We start from the raw sequence: 18,801 nt of genomic DNA, 5'->3' as shown, positions 1-18,801 counted from the left end.
GAAGAGAGTAGGCACAAAGTCAAAAGTCCTTGAGTCTTCCATTTGATTACATTTCAGAGACAAGGTTTGTTTGGTTTTTTTTTACTTCCACTCTCTCAAATATATAGAAGAATAAAAAGGATAATCTGGAGCTGGGAACTATTTGAAAACCAAAGGAACTACAAAAGAAATTAAAATGAGTTAAATATTTATACAGTGCAGCTCTAATTAAATTAATAGGGCTGCAGATGTGCTGGGGAGATCAGCAAACTACCTCCTTCACCTTAACCCTCTTATTCTGTTATTACTTCAAATTTTTTAGCTAATTACTGACACAACTGAAGCTACCTTTAAACAGAAAAAGGCAAATCAGAACCAAAAAAAATCGAAACAAATAAAAATAACACCTTGCAAAGAAAAGAAGAATGGAATCCTCATTCTCAGCACAGGTGTCATGCAGTAAATATTTAAAAGCAGCATACATCTTTCCATATAAAGCCCTCAAGTTCCTACTCCCTGGGAATTCCTAAAACAGGATCACTGAGCAATTGCTGATAAACCAGATATACAGTTACATTCACTATGTGTAACCAGCCCCTCTTTCAACCATCCTGCCAAACAATCAGTGTTCTCACCAAGTGGGAGTGACAGATCTGGACAACTCTGTGTGTCAAGCCCTTACTCTTTACCTCTCTGCCATTTATTAGAAACTTCAGCTCTGAGTTAGGCACTAATCCTTTCATGGATGTACAGAGTTGTGTGTGAAAGAGTGAATTTGCTGCATTTAGACATTAACAGATTCCTCCCCGTGAGAAGAAAACCAGATTCCTAAGTCCTGCCCAGTGAGTACACTAAACCCTAAACCGCATATCCATGTTTATGCTTGTATGCTTGCTTGCTCCTACTTTGCTCTCAAACATCATGACTATTTAATTGCTTCAAGCAGAGAAGAGAGTCTTCAGAAACAGGCAGAAAGAGTTATACCTTCCACTGCAAAATTATCTGCTGGCTACAGCAGCCTGAGAAATGCTACATAACCGGTGGCTCCCATAGGCAGGATACGTGCTGCTGTCACCAGGCTGCCAGACAAAAAGGGTGGCTCCCATCATTTCCATGAGCAGGCTGGTACTGTACTCCTGAGAACAATTAGTGCCAAGATTATGGATCCCAACAGACACAAGCTACACACTGGCACTGAGCAGCACTGTCAAGAGAAATAACCCTGCACAGAGTTTCAGCCACTTCAGGAAATAGAAAACAGCAGCCTAATGACCTCCAGCATAAGACAGTAGTGGGGGAAAATAAAAATGAAAGGACTTGGAAGATCTGTTGAGGATTTGGGCACCTGAGAAGCAGTTAGATGGCACCAGGTCACATAATTTTCTTTTGTGGATATAGTTCAAAGTCTTATTTGCTGAATGTTTATCACAAAGCTCCCAAGTAATTTTATATGCCTTCACAGGAATTCCAGGATGTATCTCCAAACACAGAGGTGCACATACCCAAGATTCTAGATACCCCTTAATAAGGGTAACCTCTCAACCCTGGGGTTGAGAGAAGAACAGTGAAAGTTGTTCCTTGATACAGAATTACAGGGAATTCCCAGAACATCCCTATGTGTAAGGCTAAACTGCAAAAGAGATTCTCTCCTTATCCCCAGCTGAGATTAAATGAAGCTATACACTCAAATTCATATAGACAGTTACAAGCAAAACCAGAAATACAGATAATACCTTTCAACCCATATTCTGGCCATCAGAGACAAACTCTTCTTGCACCTTTCTGCCTCCCTGTTTCTGACCTAAAATACCTAAGTGCATCTTGATTGCAAAAAGTATCTGGATCACCTACTTGCCATGGATATTGATGTCCCACAAGTAACACAACTCCTACAGTTTTAATTCAAGAAGATACAAAACTACCTTGTAGAGAGAAGAGGAGAAACAAGAAAGCCTTGCAGATTTTTATATACAATACCAACTACCTCAGATCTTCCCGTTCTAGTTCCTCTAGAGCTTGCTACTATTTCCACGGCTCTAGCAAATAATGCACTACATCAGATCTCAAAAGGCTGCTTGGATCACACCACAGACCTCTGTGCTGTACCAAGAAGAAATTCTCCATTATCAACATTCTCAAAAATAGAACCAAGATGCACAAAGGATACAAAAGACAACTGCAGGACTTCAAGTACAAGTGTTAAGAATATTGGGGGAAAAAGATTCAGAGACAACAACAAAGTTCCGCATTTTCACCATCCATGGATCAGGAAGCAAAAGTTAGTCTTTTTATCAGCTCCAAACTAAACTAGCTACACTCCACTCCCCACAAAGTATGACCAGCACTGGTTACCAAAGCCTTCTTGCACTGTTCATAAGACCTAAAAGGCCCAGAATACCATGTACTACTTGGAAAAGTACCAAACAGCACAATCATTGATAAAGAGAAGGAACAAAAAAAGGAATGGATCCAAGGGAAAATGAAATGAGGAAAAGCCCTTAAGCATAATTTGAAGAAAGCATAGGCCAAAGGTAGAAAAAGAAAAACAAATGTCTGGAGATGCTTTACAACAGGACACCTGGGTGAGACTGCTTTCTGCCTTGCTCATAAAGGCTCCCAGCCCATCTTTTTGCTGATGTCTCCCTTTTTGCTTTGACTGCTTCTTTTTGCCACAGATCTTGTTCTCCGTCTTGTCATCATTGTGGGCTTTGTCCCCCTTTCTCCCTCAGAGCAGCTGTCACATTTACTCAGGTCTCATGAACTGCTGTGCTGCGGGTGCATGTGATTAATTATACCGTTAGCCTTCATTAAGTCAGTGGATTGGCACTCTGGCAGAGAGGCAGCGGGACCAGAAGGACAAGCTATTGAGGGCCAGCAGGATCTGTGTCCCACAGTTTGTGTGGGTTTTGGGCATGTGAGACTTTTGTCCTCAAAAATAGCAATATATGAGTGGATTTTTTATGCTTTGACAAACCACAAAGCTTCTGCCTCACTGCATGCAAGGCTCAGTAAAAAAAAACCAAAAAACCAGAAAAACAGAAAAAAAAAAAAAAAACAAAAACCAAAAACCAAAACAAAAACAAACAAAACAGGGAAAAAAAAAAAAAAACAAACCCAAAAGCAATATCAAAAACCATCAAGGTCCTGGAACATTTTACTACCCCAAATATCTTGCTGTTGTTGCCGATTTGGTTTTGTGCAGTGGAAACCAAATCAGATTAGTGCACTGATCATGGCTTTTGTCCTCATGCTGATTTAAAGAGATAAACCAAAATTCCCAGATGGGGCAGTCTGCTTTCCTTTAGGATCACCAAATACAGATAAAATGTTCCTGTTCCATACCTCCCAGAAATAGTGCGTGGTCTTTCAACAGCCCAGGGAAGAGAGCACTGTGGGAGGCAAAGGAGACTCCATTTTGTTTGTTGAATGGCATTAGCTTCTCCCACACAAAGGCATGGGACATGTTCTCCAGTGCTCAAAGATCAAAGAGAAAACTGTTTCTATTCAAACTGCACATATTCATCTCAGCTGTTTCTACCTGGCTTGAGCTTAACCAATATCTGAGACCGAGTTTTCAATACTTTATAAGATATAATTGCAGCCTAAAATCTTCATCATTCTAATAACTCTTCATTCTGCACTACCAAAAAGAATACAGTTCCTAAAAGTTATGACATGTCCCTGTTTTCTTTGGGAGGGTTCACTACAGATGTTGTTGGAATTTCTTCTCAAAACCTCTGCAGTTCAAAACACAGAAATTCAGTTTTTGACATGATGATATTGTGTTTTACTAGTCATTGATGAATACTCTCTGCAAGAGAATTTTAATTTAGCAAATAGGGTAGCTTGACCACTCTAGTTATATCATGTGGCTTAACAAAAAGAGAAGCCTAAAACCAATCTTAAACAAAAAATTTATTTTTGTTTTAGTCACCACTGGAAAAAAAAATCCCAAATGAACACACTTACAGCTCATTCTTAGCAATTTCAAATCTCAGAAATTTGGTTTACCGCAAATGTAAATTTTGCTATATGGCAGAGAACTAGGGGTGTCACAGTTCTCATTGCCAGCTACACCAAATCCAGATGGCTGAAGGATGTAGCCAAATCATGGCTTAAATTACTTCAGACTAGCCTCAAGGACCCCAGAATAAACAGAATCCATTGACCCCATTTGAGCAAGAAGATACCAAAATGTCTCTGTGGGGAAGCGGCAAAAGTGACTCAACATGGGGATCTTCGACAGATTGTTTGAGACACAGAGAGATCAGATAAAAGTCCAATAGAGCAGATGCTGTAAGAGGATTAGAGCAAGCGGATTAGAAGCCTTGAGAATACAAAGATCATCAGACTCACGATTCCTCTTTAAACATAATCAGGAACAAGTATCCCAACTTCCCCTGCCCACTAACAACACTCCACGTCCTTATTTGCTCTCTCCCTCCTCTTCTCCTTCCCAATCTCCCTCTCAAACATTTTATGTTCCTAAGAGGTTATTAACATCCCATGATGGACCTGCATGAAGTCAAGCAGAAGTTTCTAGAAATGTGGCAAGATCTTCTTAGGCTAGAAGAAGCCGGAAGACTATGGAGCTGGCCAAGGACATACCAAAAACCTCAGGTCCTGATAAAAGCTGTTCTTAGGTGGGTGGCAAACAGGAATGCCAGATACCAGGGAGAATGCGGGTCCCAAATGGATGAGGCCAAGAACATAACTGCTTTTCCAAACATGCTACTGTCCAAAACCTGCTGTTTACATGACAGTATTTGTTACACTACCTTCACCTTTCTTTCAAGTAATTTAGTTATGGCTGAAGAGCCCACCGGCATCCACTGAATAACCTTCATCAAGTTATACAATACTGCTCTTTACTCCCCAACTTTGAATTCATACCGTTTGAGCTGTACTGAAAGCATTTATCCGCATGATTTTTCCAATTATCTTCTAACTGGGTTTACAGATCTAAGTGTTGGGAAAAGATCACTATGTACTGAGGACCAGCACTAGGAAGCTATGAAATGTATCCACAAAGTATGCAAGTTTGACATTTGCTTAACTTGTCAGTATAAACCCACAGGCATCCAAAATCTCAGCATGAAATATTATAGTATTCACAGGACTAGCCACACTATGGAAAGCAAGAGTTTAAGTAAACAACTGTGCCTATATTATAGGCTGAAATAAATGTAATCTTTTCCAAACAATTATGAATCAACCCATAACAAAGTTTGTATGTAATTTATGTGCTGTAAAAACATCTGACTTTATAAAATAATTTGAAGCACTATATATAACAATCCACCCAACTCCACTCAAAGTAAATCATGTCATCATCAGTTTTACAGGGCCCACAAAAAAACCATACAGTCTAGAAGCACTCATTGTTGAAATGAATCATGAAGTCAACCTACACTTACTCCATGAACATAATATGCACATGCACATGGATGGCAAATCACCTCTAGCTAATGTCACAGGTGGCAAACTTCCTACATACTAAGCCATAGGCTCTGGAATGGGAGGTTTCCATCTTCTAGAGATCACTTGCATTTTGACACACCACACTTAGTTCTGGGTGGTCTTGGTTCTGGTGAACTCCTTATGACCTCTCCATATGCTTTCCAAACTGATCTGCAGTTAAGGTCACACAGAGTCCTCTTCATGGTGTATGCTCCAGACCACTGTCTATCAGCCTTCTCTCCTAAAGCCTGTTTTTTTGTGCTTTGTGTTTGTAAGCAAATATCTTGTATAAAGTAGATCTTGTAATTCCATGTTCAGTAGAAGTCATAGATCACCACCCCACCCCCCTTTCTTCTGTGGATAACTTTGGTGTCAAATGAGAAAAGTGGCAAAACACCCATCAGAAGGTTTCTGCAATAAGCAGCTTTGGCCCAAGCTCATCCCTTAGGAGAAGGAATTCAACTGTTTACCACAATGATTGAAAATATACACGTCACCTTGGCTTTGCACATCACCTCTGCTAACTCACCTCTTCACTACAGCCCCTGATGTTTGGCCTTCATGCACTGAACAAAGAATAACCAGGACAGGTTTTCCCCAGTCAGCCCCACTGGCTTGTTGGGTTTTCTTTGCAGTCCCAGCAGCAGGGTTGTGTGGCTGCATGCCTGGAAACCCTGGCTAGCTTCCCTCTCCACCCTTCAATGAGGGTGAAGGTAACCTGGGCTAGCTTCACCCTCATGACAGCCTTCAGTGAATTTGCCATGACAGGCTTGACACTTGGCTGGGGGCAGGAGAAATCCTGCCCATTCCAAACAGAGCCCTCAGCCAGACACATACTTCCAACATGCTGAGAAAGGAGAAGACCCAACCCCTGCTACTGGTGTCCATGTGTCCCCTCCCCAAGATGATGCAAGTTTCCTCACTAGCCATGACACTGCCACACACATCAGAAACATCCACACAGCACTCCAAGGGCTGGATAAAACAGCAGTGGTACTACCACAAATCAAAGGCTGACAACAGAGAAGATTCCTCTGCTCTAACTCTTACGACAACTGAATGGAGAGGATTCAAGTAGCTACTGCAGCCTTGTCCCAGTCTCTCACTCTGATGAAAAAAGTACAAAACAGGGAAATAAGGAGAAACAAAGATAGCAGCAAATCAACAAGAATCTGATAGAGCAGCAAAACCATCTGGATGCAGTGGAAGTAAATTCAGCTGTTATATAGAGATATGAAATAGTTCCCCCTAACTACCTAAGAAGTTATTCCTTCCAATGCAGCAATATAAGTGAGATAATCTTTCATTAAGAATGAGATCTGTGTTAAAGCCAGAAAGCAGAGTTTTACAAGGCGGGAATGCCATGATGCCCTCAACATAAAACTACAACAGTGAGTGTAAGCAGAATTTCTGAAGATATGTCTTGCTAGGGCAGCTGAAGAGGGACCAATTAGAGGAAAGTAAATGAGATCAGCAGAGCAAAAAGGCCATTTCATTTTGAACTTAGAACTCTGGAAATGCTTTGGCAATGTACCCAAACCTGACCCACTCTTTGAGCCTTTGATAATTAAGCTGTCCCCTACATCCCTCAATCTTCAACTTAAACATCCCTGCTAGTAGAGCAGTTCAGACACCTGAAACATCCACCAAGTGCTGAACTACACAGCAATGTGTGAAACATTGCAAATGCAAGCTTGCATTTAAGGAACTAATATTTGACCTGTGAAGGCCAGCACCTCAGAGATGAAGTGGTGCATTATCTTATCTACATCTCTGCTGATAATCTGCTTTATATCCTCCAGGAAGCTTTTCTTTTTCTGGATGCAGTAGGAAATAAAATAAAAGTTTCAAAAATTTAAAAAAAAATTAAAAGAAAAAGAAAATAGAGAAGATAAAAGGAAAAAAGGAAAAAAGGAAAAAAAAAAAAAAAAAAGAACAATGTATTTGACAGAGGGGTATCACTCCTGAATTTAACTAATGCAGAAGAGAGAGTAAGACAGTAATTGGCAAACAATAAGAACATTGTCTCCAATGACCTGCCATGAGGATGGGGAAGTAAGGATCCCTGAGACCCATCTGAACTCATCTGCTTTTAACTACTGTGGAAGGAGCGGTGCTGACAGACTCCCATCTGCTGGTAGATCAGATACTACAAAATACACATTGAAAAAACCACACATTATTAGGAGAAAGTTTTGTGGATCTACGTACACAGATCTCATCTAAGGCTGGCAAGCATGCTAGGCATTCCCCAGGACATTCTCATCTGTCCCCAGTACTATTATTTTGCAGTTGTCAGAGCCTCCAGGGGGCTTATTGCTAAGTCTAGGGGAGCATTTCAGCGAACAGCTCTAAATAACTTAGCGAACCATAAACCATTCTCCTGAAGCAAGACCCCCAGAATCTATCCTGAAACCTAATCCATAATAATAACTGAACTTTCCTACAAAATTTTTTTGTTATTCCATTACTCACAGGGGAGTGAAATGGTTGCAACTCTATCACCCTGTTGCTAAACTGTCTTTCCATAAGCAGTTCTTATCTACAGAGTCTCTACACCCTCAGTAGTTAAGGCTCTTAGTACCCTGCATCCTTCATTCACATCAGCCAGGTTAATAAACCCCTTCCCAGTACAGCCTCCAGTCTTGTTTGATAGCTTCCTCTGAGGCATGATGCACATATAAACTCCAAAGACTTTCCACAGGAGACCATGATGGGAGATAGGCTTTAAGGGAGTGAAGGATTCTTTATTGCCCCATTAAAGACAGTAATCTGTGGCTGCAATTTACTGAACAGTAAGACATGCAAGAAATAAAATTTGTCCAAACACAACAAACAGCAAATGACCCAATCTGGGCACCTATCAAGGGAAAAAAAAATACTTCAGCTCAACAGCTGTCACGGCAGGACAGGAATTATTACTGATGAAAAGCAACCAGATCCTAATAAAAAAATACTTCCTATGCAGAGGGAACAGAAGACAGAGAAGGACATAATAAGCACATAGGAACAAGTATTCCTTTGGCATGGGCAAAGGCAGATCTTTAACAGGCTGCAAATTACATGGTAATTGTGTATGAGAACAGGATCTTACAAACTTAAACCTTTGACAAAATCCCAACCAGATCCCACGATGTGTTATCTCTCTGCTTGGTAGCTTGTACTGAATTGAAGCAGCAGAACTCAATCTATAGGGCACAGAACAGTAAAGCAGGAACTCAAGGCTGTTCCTGCAGATCTGCTGGAATATTCTGGCTAAGCCAATTCCTCTCCTCATGCCTGGGTTTCACTGAACAGAGAGCAGGGTCACAACACATTTTTACAACGCATTTTCTATCATAGGAAAGTAAGTTTCTTATTTGTTACAGAGTTAAGAAGTATGACACTTCCAGGTTTTCATATCACATGAAGCACTATCCAGCCTTTTTATTATCTAGTTTGTGAGCAGTAAAAGCAGAATAAATGCAGCAAACACTTGACTTGCCCCCTCTGTACAAGAGGACAAAAAAACCTCAAACTTAGCATTTATGAAAATTCTCTCTTGATCAAAACAATCTAGAATCTTTCCTGCGATTTTGTCATTGTGTGGTAGGATCACCTGGCAACAGTCAGAGACAGCAGGAGCTGAGCTTTTTCAGGAGCCATGGCTCGGCATGGTTGTGCCTCGAGGGAAGCACTGGAGGGGCCAGGCAGCTGAGAACAAACCTGGTCTTATCCGGGAGGGGGCACTGGTAACACACATTAGCCAAATCTTCAGGCTACGAAGCACCAAAAAGACAGAAAACTAATATTAAATTAAAATAATAAAGTATATTGTCTTGATGTTCTAGCAATTTGATGATTTGTAAAATTAAGCACTGCATTCTCCTAGACTAATACAGGTAAGCCTTCTGCACTTTTTTAGAACCAAGCATATTCCCTAGCAAGGGATCTGTAAAAGCTACAGAGGTACCAGTATTTGGCCAGCAGTGAGCAGCAGAGCAGTTTACTAAACATAGATATCATGGATGCTGCCCACAGAGGCACTCCAACAAACTGTGCACGTTCCTTGCACAGACACCAGCATGCAGTGATGCAAAACTTCTCCATACCACCTTCTGTTCCCAAACAAAACAGCCTGAAGAAGACATCACTCTGAGTACTGAGACTCTTAAAATTGAAACTTTAGAAAAAGAAACCTGGACACAGCAAGTACATTCACTGAGGGACCATGATGAGATTTCACCTTGAAGAGCAATGTATCTCAATGTGTTTTCACCAAATACCCTGAGCCTCTGGAATTTTCTCTAGACTCCTCCCATGTTCCTCATCTCTTACAGCTGTGGGCTGTGACAAAGCAAATTAAGGCATGAGGGCCAGTGAATACCTGCAAGGTAAGCTTCTAAGAGAAAATACCAAACCTGCATGTTTACAAAAACGTATATCCTAGAATTTGGGAATACAGACTTCTACCGGCCAGTTGTTAATCTTGGACACCTTTCTAGGTTGAACTCTGTGGAGTTTATGCTCCCTGTACCTCCTTCCTTTCTTTTCTTGATGCCTGAAGCCCCTCAGGCCAGAATCACTTTGTTGCCTCCACTGCAGACTGGAACATTTGAGTTTGGCCTGCATGCAAAAATGGCTCAATCCAGTGCTATATGGGCCGGGGGAAAGAAGGAGGGGGAAAATGTCACATTTTACACTAGGCTAGTGGTGACTTAGACATGATCATCCAAGCAATTCAAGTTTAAACTACATAAGCCCAGTGTTAGTTCTTCCAAGAGACTGCAACATCTCACTCTAAAGTACCTGACAAGGTCCCAAAAGCAAGGCTGCTGTAGAAGATTACAGGAGGCTCATCAGTTTGCACTGCTCTCAGCAGCTCTCAAACTTGGCCACAGAAGACGTGTTTCATCCCGAGCCTCTGACTCAGCCCCAGCAGCCCCACTTGCCAAATCTTGCACTATCCAGGCGCCAAGTTTCTCTCCTCACTGCACAGCAAAATGCTACCCTTGAGAATAAGTACAACTCCTCATATACAGCCTGAGCTACCAACACTCAGGAAATGTTTTGGTTGTACAGCAACAAACATGCTGCCATTCAGGAGCTCAAATCTGGATACCCTGGCCAGTCATACTGCCTGTCAGAAGTAGGGATGGCTTCTCCCTGCTCTGTCAGCCCAAGGCCTCAGAGAGGAGGGAAAGCAAATGATTCATTATCTGCCAACAACCTCAGGCTTAGTAACACAGGTGGGCAGTTTTGATTTCCTCCAGTAGAGGGCAATACCAACACAGGAAAGAAAAAGTAAATCCCAGTATTTATTGCACTAACATAAACAAGCAAAGGAATTAAAGACCCTGATCTTGTAGCACTGACCACAGAACAAAGCACTTGGATAGTACATGTGCTCATTCCAGCAAAATTACTTCTTCAGTCTGGGCCCGTTTAGTGGAAGGTTCCCCAGCACAAAATTTTCAGATGTTTCAGGCAAGATTTTTTTACTGTTCTGATTAAAACATACAAGAGATGGTCTGTGTTGGTCACAGCAGAAATACAAACAAACCTTTGTTGTTGTTCTTTAATAAAGAAACTTTTCCATTCCACACAACCCTAGTCTGCATGTATGATAAGGCCCAAAAGATCAATGCTTCATCATTCTCCCTGAAGTAGCCTCTTTGACAAAGACCGTTTCTTACAGACAAAGAGAGAAAATGTACCAGCATTCAATTGTATTTGTAATGGAATTGCCTCATGCTTGTTAGGACCTGAAATTAACTTCCTATGACCAAAGCTGCCACACATATACTCATTACACATTCCTAAATTCTGTGACAGTAGTGTCCCAAATTGTGCTCTGATAGCATCCTTCCATGATAAGTTTCAAAAATTAACTCCATGTATTTTTTAAATATTTTTCCCTCTTTTATAAATAAAAATCTCTGCCTCTATAACTTTTCCATCCCACGACTGCAAAATAATTTAGAAACATAAGTGAATGAAGTCTCACAATCTTTTCTTACACCCAAGCAAACATCCTTCCTTAGAGACTGGGAAGTTGAGGTACGTGATGTGACAGTGGGTCTCCCCTAGGTCCTATGTATCTGCAATGGAACAAGATGAGAACCTTTTCTCTAGCTCCACTCTTGTATTTTAAACATTCACCCATAGTGCTAATCATGCTTACTGGTACAAGATACCTTTTTTTCTTCTCTGAAGTCATCTATTGTCCTCAGATGATGGGGCTGACAGATGGAGAGAAACCGTTTTCCTATTCACAGTGTTCTGCTATTATGTTTATTTGCTTATAAACAAGATAAGATAGCTTCTACTCTTTCATTCCTTTTGTTTACTTTTCCTTTCTACTAAACAAAAAACACCCAGGGACTATCTTCCCAGACTTTTTAAAAAATCAAATAATTTCCTTCATAAGTATTTGACAAGCCAGATCACACCATGACTGGTCTCAATATTAAAAAACAGCCTATTACATACAGCTCAGTGCTAGCCAAGACTAATGTACATAAATCAGTACACAAAGTGCTGTTAAAACCAGAAAGAAACCCATCTTTTGCACCTAGGCAAACGTACTAGTAAATTTGCAGATCTTGGCCCAAATTTCTATACAGATGCTTAGGTAGCCAGCTTCCTTGGACCTCTGGGAGTTCCAACACGTGGTAGCAGTCAGATGACACTTCTTTGTGGATATGAGGCTTACTTCTTCCTCCCTCTCCCTTGCAGCCAGGCAGGGCCAATTCCACACAGCTCCTTCAGAGGTGTGAACTCTCTCAGTCTATCTGCTCAATGCAATGGTGACCCCTAAAAATTATGACCATGTGTTTATGGTCACAATTTTTTCTAAGGTAGAAAAGAGAAATTGATTTAGGCACAGGGTTAGGTGTAGTCACACACCAGAAACAACACACAGTCCCAACAAAGCCTATTGCACACAGACACAGAGCTCCTCCCAGGCATAGAACTCTGACAGCCTATTTACCATTACTCTCTGCATCAAGACTGAAAATGAACAATTTCACCACCTGTTGCCATAGATAATTTTAAAGCTATTGTGACAAAAGCACAAAAACAAAGGATCCTAAGTGTCTAGGAACAAGGAGGTCTGGGTTGTGCCCCATGTCTCACAGCTACCCAAAAATGCTTGCCTTGCCTTGTCAACTTGAACATCTCACCTTCAATATAAAGATAATGGCATAACCTCTTTCCCTAGCAGTGATACTCAGACTTTGAAATACTCTAGCTTGTTACTGCTGACATACATTGTGGAAGTATGACATAACATTAAGGAAAGACTGGACATGGCACTCAGTGCCATAATCTAGTTGACAAGGTGGTGTTCAGTTATACATTGGACTTGATCTCAGAGGTCTTTTCCAATCTAATTGATTATGTGATTATGCTATCAGAGTGCAGCAAGGACAGGATGTACAGCTGTCACAGTCAGAAGTGACCATTATGCCAGTTAGACCACTTTCATTTTACATTTGACAGAAGATATTTCAGGGCATAGCCACATAAAATGCTGGAAAATTTTTTCACCACTAATACCCCTGAATCCTGCCACCCTGTCCTTGTGATCAACACTTAGCTCTAGAAGGTAACTAGAGCAGGGATTTAGTGATAGCATTGCTTGTTTGAGTGTGACGGGTTTGTTCATAACAGAAGTAGTTACTTATTTAAATAAGGTATTTTCCTCCTATCACATGAAAGAGAATCAACCTGTAGCATCAGCACTTTCCAGGCCAGCAAATTAAAGTTCCCTAAGTAGGATTAAGGGTAGGATAATTGTGTTGTCCTAAGAGAGGCTGTGAGACAGCAGCACTCTCTGCATGGCTGAGGGAGGGCAAGGATGTGGGCTGGAGAGAGAGGAACAGCTCTGTGTCCCCCTGACCCTCTCCAAGCTGACATGCTTGGTCACTGTCACAATAGAGATTATCCTCATTGTCATCCTCCTGCAGCATTAAGCTATTAATTGACAATGAAGTAGCTATAACTTGGAAAAGAGGTTAAGTCCGAGACCTGGGAAACATCACACAGTGTATATTTGGGAGCTTCTATGTCACCCACCAAAGCAAGCAACTCCCTAAGCTAAGTACGGTGATTGCAGATAACAAGCAGTCAGGATGCTTTCTGCATGCAGTTCTTCAAATGCATCTTGATTCAAGTACAGAGGCCATCAACCAACCCCTGAAGGACATAAGCACCCTTCCTTCACATGGCAGGGATCCTAGAAATGAAGCAGTCACCTACCATCTCAGAGCTGCACCCCCACACAGTCCAGACACCCTGACAGTCCTGGAGCTTTCCCATCCCTGCTCCCCCCAGCCCAGCCCGCACACCTCAGCCAACACAGCCAGCACTCTCTCCAGCAACCTGACCACTGTGCAGCACCCCATGCCTGCTCCCTAAGGGCCAGTAACACCTTAGCCAAGGCAGCCCAAGCCAACCTCCCATCCAGCACATCCCACCAGCAAAAGTCACTTAAGATACTGTCACTGTCACTCACTTGTCACTCAAGACATGTGCTGCAGCAGGGAAATTTGAGGGCTCTATTATGACAGGGCATTTCTATGAACAACTCACATATTCAGTATGATCTTCTTTTCATTTGGGCTTTTTTATCTCCCCTCTGTACGAGATAGTTTCTTACAAACCCACTAACATTTCCTAAACAAATACTACCATGTTTTTAAGCCAAACCAGCTTCCAGATCTCTTGTCTGCCTAGTGAGGCATCTCTCTATATAATATGTGCACGTTTAATAACTATTTTGAAAACTGCTCCAAACTTCATTGCTTCAAGACAGATCATGCAATTTGTGTCCTACATGTGCAAAAACTCATGCAAAGACTGACTTAATCACTCACATTTCAGAACGCCAAATTCCCAAATTACCAGGGCTACCTACTGCTAACTATAAATATTAGTTAAGAAACCATGTTCTGAGTTTCACGTGTAGAATACATCTAAAATCATGGCGGTATCTCCTTCTGTGAGCTTTTCTGAGTTTGTATTAAAGAAACAACTATGTTTACACTCATACACACAGATATAAAAAATTTAAGTGTTGGATACGTTACCTTAACTTTTGATGCTAAGGCAAAACAATATCTTGAATTACTGCAGAAAACGGATCAACAACTGAATGAACCTCACACAAAGGACAGGTGTCCACAGCTAATATAATACAGACCTTAAACAAATATTGTGAAAGGCTCTTTGTGTAGCTTTTGTATTGTAGTGCTTCTCTTTAAATTGTCTATAAGGCCAAGAGGGACAAATGGCAGGGTATATTTAAGAAGCATGATTTATTTCCCTTTTAATTTTTAATTTCCCAGTAAAAGTGACAGTGTTATTGCTAGAAACTCACTCGCTCAGGGGCATTTTTGTAGTCTCCAGCTTTGCATGAATTCTCCCTAGAGATCTCAAGTTCCCCTGACTCTCATCTAGTAAACATCTGACTAAACTGCCTATTAGACAATAATGCCTTCCAGCAAGAGGGGAAAACATGGCTCTGTTCCTCTGCAGCCTTCTCCCTCCACCCCCCCAGTCCCCAACACAGTACAGACAGGATTGCAACGGCCACTCATTTTGGGGGAAAAGGTGACATAGGGTGAAGCCTACTTAAACAAGAATTTCTGTTTCCTGATGCTTTAAGCTAGTGTTTTCCCTGGCTAGCAAGGACAACCCAGACCACTGCGGGGTTAACCATTTAGCTCCCGTAGCCCACCAGGCATTCCACAAACTGGCAAATTCAAAGCCCTCCAAAAGGGGCTGGAGACGACACAGTAGGAGACAAATATCAAGTATGCCCTGAAAACAAAGAAACCAGCTTTGCATTCCCAGCATTAAATGTTCTCTGGCAAACCCAGCTTCACACACAAAAAGGATTCCTGCTGGCCTCTCATCTGCCAGGGCTTATGTATCAGCACAAGAACCCAGCAGGAAGGAGTCAGAAGGTCTCTCCCCATCTTTTACTCTCTTGCAAAAATAACAGTTCTCCAATGAACTGAATATTTTCAAGAGGAGGGAAAACCCCTGCAGAAGTGAGGACAAATGCAATGACTTTTCTACAGCTCTGTAGCTGTGTATGGGGATTATCTGTCAGCAATTCAAGCACTTGCACCCCAAAGCACACTTACCATCACCATTCCTGAGCAACCTGGTGTTGGGTGCCTTCCCTCCTTGTGCAGATATGCACTTTCCTTCACATTCCTGAAGAGAACTGCTCCCCACCGAGAAGCCTCAAACAGAAAGCTTTAGAATTCATGATTTTTTTTTTCTCTGCCCTACCTTGCTGGAGACCATCCAGGATCTATAGTGTTGGGGCTGATTCTTCTCTCTAAAGTAACAGCAGTGAGGATAAAGGAGCAAGACCCACAAAAGTGAGCTCAGAATCTAGCCACTAGGTTTCTGTGCCCTGGATCAGCCAGGCACAAATGCTGCATGGAGAGTCACTTTGCTCAACGGAGAGGAAAGAGTGTGCTTCATGCAGCAGGAGCATCTCCAACTGGTAGTCTCCAAAACAAACAGTACTGGGGATGAAAGAACCGTGCCCTTTACACTGCTCTTGCAGTACACATTTGCCATCATCTTCCCAACACACACTTCTACTAAGCCCCACAAAAAGAAAAGCATTTAAGACATCTCAAACCCAACAAAGCAATATGCATATGCATTACAGTGCAGCAGTTTGGAACTGAACTGGCAGTGAAACAGACTTACTGGATCAGTTATTTTATATCTGATTTCAATTATTCTGCTATGCAAGGAGGTGAAGGTCACAGAACAATTTAGTGCCAGGGCTGCAGATCACTCCCAGGTGACTGACAACTAAGCCCTCCTCCCCTCCAGCTCTGGCCTATCTCTGAACGACCAAAGAGCACAGGAGTCTCTTATCAGCAAATGACAGATGCAAGTGGGTCCCCGGGATGAGAAAAAAAAAAGAGAAAAAGAGGGTCCCCCAGGTTCTGGGGACAATGAGAGGTTGCTGGGGATACCACTTTTCACTATCTACTATTTTTATTTTTCGTAAGATTACACAGACCAAACACACTTGGCTATTAAGCAAAAAGGCACCAAGGGACCCAAAAAAGACAAATTAATTCCTGATTTATGAACAGAAAATGCAATAACCATAAGGGAAAATCAGCATATTGCTCATGTACTAAATGATCATTTCATAGACAAAACTGGGAATAAATCCAAGAATAAAGAATAAAAGCAAGAGGGCTGTGGTTGTAGTGTTGGGGGTCCAATCCTCAAAGGAATATTATGGAGAACACTATTAATTCATTCATCTGGAGGAATAACAGTATCACCGGAAAACAGAGTATTTTGGTTCACTGTATAGCAGAGCTCACCCAGGCCAAAGGTTTCCCTAATCTTAATATCAACAGGAGTTTTGTATGTATGTACACATATTTAAGCATGAGTATATGCATGCATAATGTTTTGAACTTCCCATAGCATTTTCACCCTCTCACACCTCCACCAGTGAATCAGAATCCTCTTACAACTTTCTATTATTCCATGCTGGCTTCCACAGACAGACCTACTACAGGTCCCTACCCAAGTACTGAGCTATGGCAAACTTTACTGTGATCTAACTAGATAGGACTAAGTGCCAGGTAAGATGCACAGGGATCTGGGAGAAGCACTTAGCTCTCACAGCTGTAGGGCTGAATGAGAAAGAACTCAGGGCTGAGGAAAGAGGAACTGCATCAGTCTGACATGGGTCAGCCACAGAAAGGCTGTCACACAGTAAGAATTCTGAACAGTACCAGTCTCAATACAGACCCCTAAGGGACACCACATCTTACTGATCTGCATCTGGACATCTAGATCTTGACTGCAACCCTTTGGATGCAGTCATCCAGTGAATAGTCCACCTTTTAAATCCATATTTACTGCTTCAATCACTAGAAACCTTTTATAGCTGAATCAAGAAAAAAGGCAATTAAAAATAGTGCAAAGCCCTGATTTATATCTCAAATTTGAAAATAATTTAGAACTGTCACAGCCTAGCAGGAAAGATTCATTTGGGCCACATCTGCAGTGATCCCACTTCCTTCTCTTTCTTAGAAAGATATTAAAACTACAGTGTTACATAGTATCAAGGGAAATTCACCTGGGTATCAACTCCACATCTGTTTTTTTCTCTCTAGGTCCTCTCAGCAGCCCTTAATCCCCCATCCCAGATCCACAACCTGTCCTCAGACCATAGCTCCAGCCATGCTGAATACAATTACTGTAATTGATGTGCTGCTTTTGTTAAAACCACAGTATCAATAAATGGGAGTAAAACAAGCTGCTATAGAAGATGCAGGAAATTTATTAGAATGAATGTATGCAGTGGCTGGCATAATAACTGTTGATGGCCAATTCATAAATCACAGCTGGATTCTTTGGGAGACTTGTAACTCCCAGGCGGCTTCTCTCATAAAATAACAACAGTATGAGGAAACAAATGACATACTGCTGTTAAAGCCAGTGGAAAACCTTTGCTATGCCAGTCACAGCCTCAAAAGCTAACAAAAATCCATTAGCCTAAGTTTCCAGGCTCAGAACCAGCTAAAAATCCACCAGGAAATGTCAGATAACAAGCTCTCACCTTCTTTTCCAACCAGCAGCCAGTCACATCTCAGACCACTGACAACTCACACCTCTGACCTCTCAAGGCCTGAAGTTTTAAGAGAATCCTCAAGTTTTAAGAGAGTCCAGCAACTCAGAAAGTGATCCAGTACCTATCAAAGCTTACCCAGCACTTCAGAAGCACCCAGTCCTTGCAACAAAACCACACACAAGTAGCCAGCACATTAAGACTACTGCACCAAACACAGCAACTCAGGGTGCTAAGGGAGTTATCACAGCACGTGGCAGACCTGCCTGTCCACAGTGCCATGCAGGCTGAGGCAAATGATCCAAAAGCACAGCCATGGGGCTGAGCAACCCAACCAGGCAAATGTCATCCTGCTCTCAAGGTGGCAGGACCATGCAGAAGCAGGTATTTTATCTTCTCCTCCTATGGTAACCCTGAAGCTTGGCCAGCGGAGTCTTTGCAATAGCTCAGAAGCAGAAATGTCACACTGTTTTGGCTGCCCCATATTCTCCACAGGGCACAATGGTCTTGTTATGGGCCTTGGTCCCAGCACACTCTAAAATGGAAACAGGGTGGTGATGCCCTGGTCCATTGCCTTTGGCTTTCACAAACAACCTGGATGTGCAGGGTCCCTGATTACAAGTAAGGAGGCAGCCAGAAAGGGACCTACAGATAACAACTGTTCCATGTAAATTTATAATGGCAATAAACATGGTTTATTTTTATGATGATTTATTAACGTGCTTATAAATGTATAGACTGGCCTG

The 18,801-nt window shown here is 41.8% G+C and overlaps 1 protein-coding gene across 19 annotated transcripts in view; it reads right to left on the bottom strand.

Moving 5' to 3' along the window:
- NRXN3 (neurexin 3) overlaps nt 1-18,801 on the bottom strand; it is a 982,949-nt gene that overhangs the window by 778,579 nt on the left and 185,569 nt on the right. Inside the window, exon 1 of one of the 19 annotated variants that reach the window (XM_069017998.1) lies at nt 16,159-16,247. The exons of the other annotated variants lie outside the window; for them this stretch is intronic. The gene's annotated coding sequence lies outside the window, so the exon portion shown is untranslated. Of the gene's footprint in view, nt 1-16,158; nt 16,248-18,801 lie in introns of those variants that run through there. 19 annotated transcript variants of the gene reach the window in all.

Source organism: Aphelocoma coerulescens, chromosome 5 (assembly GCF_041296385.1).
Source record: "Aphelocoma coerulescens isolate FSJ_1873_10779 chromosome 5, UR_Acoe_1.0, whole genome shotgun sequence".
In the NCBI taxonomy this organism is placed as follows: Eukaryota; Metazoa; Chordata; class Aves; order Passeriformes; family Corvidae; genus Aphelocoma; species Aphelocoma coerulescens.
The sequence above is the reverse complement of the archived record's forward strand: the minus strand, read 5'-3'. Positions and strand labels throughout refer to the sequence as shown.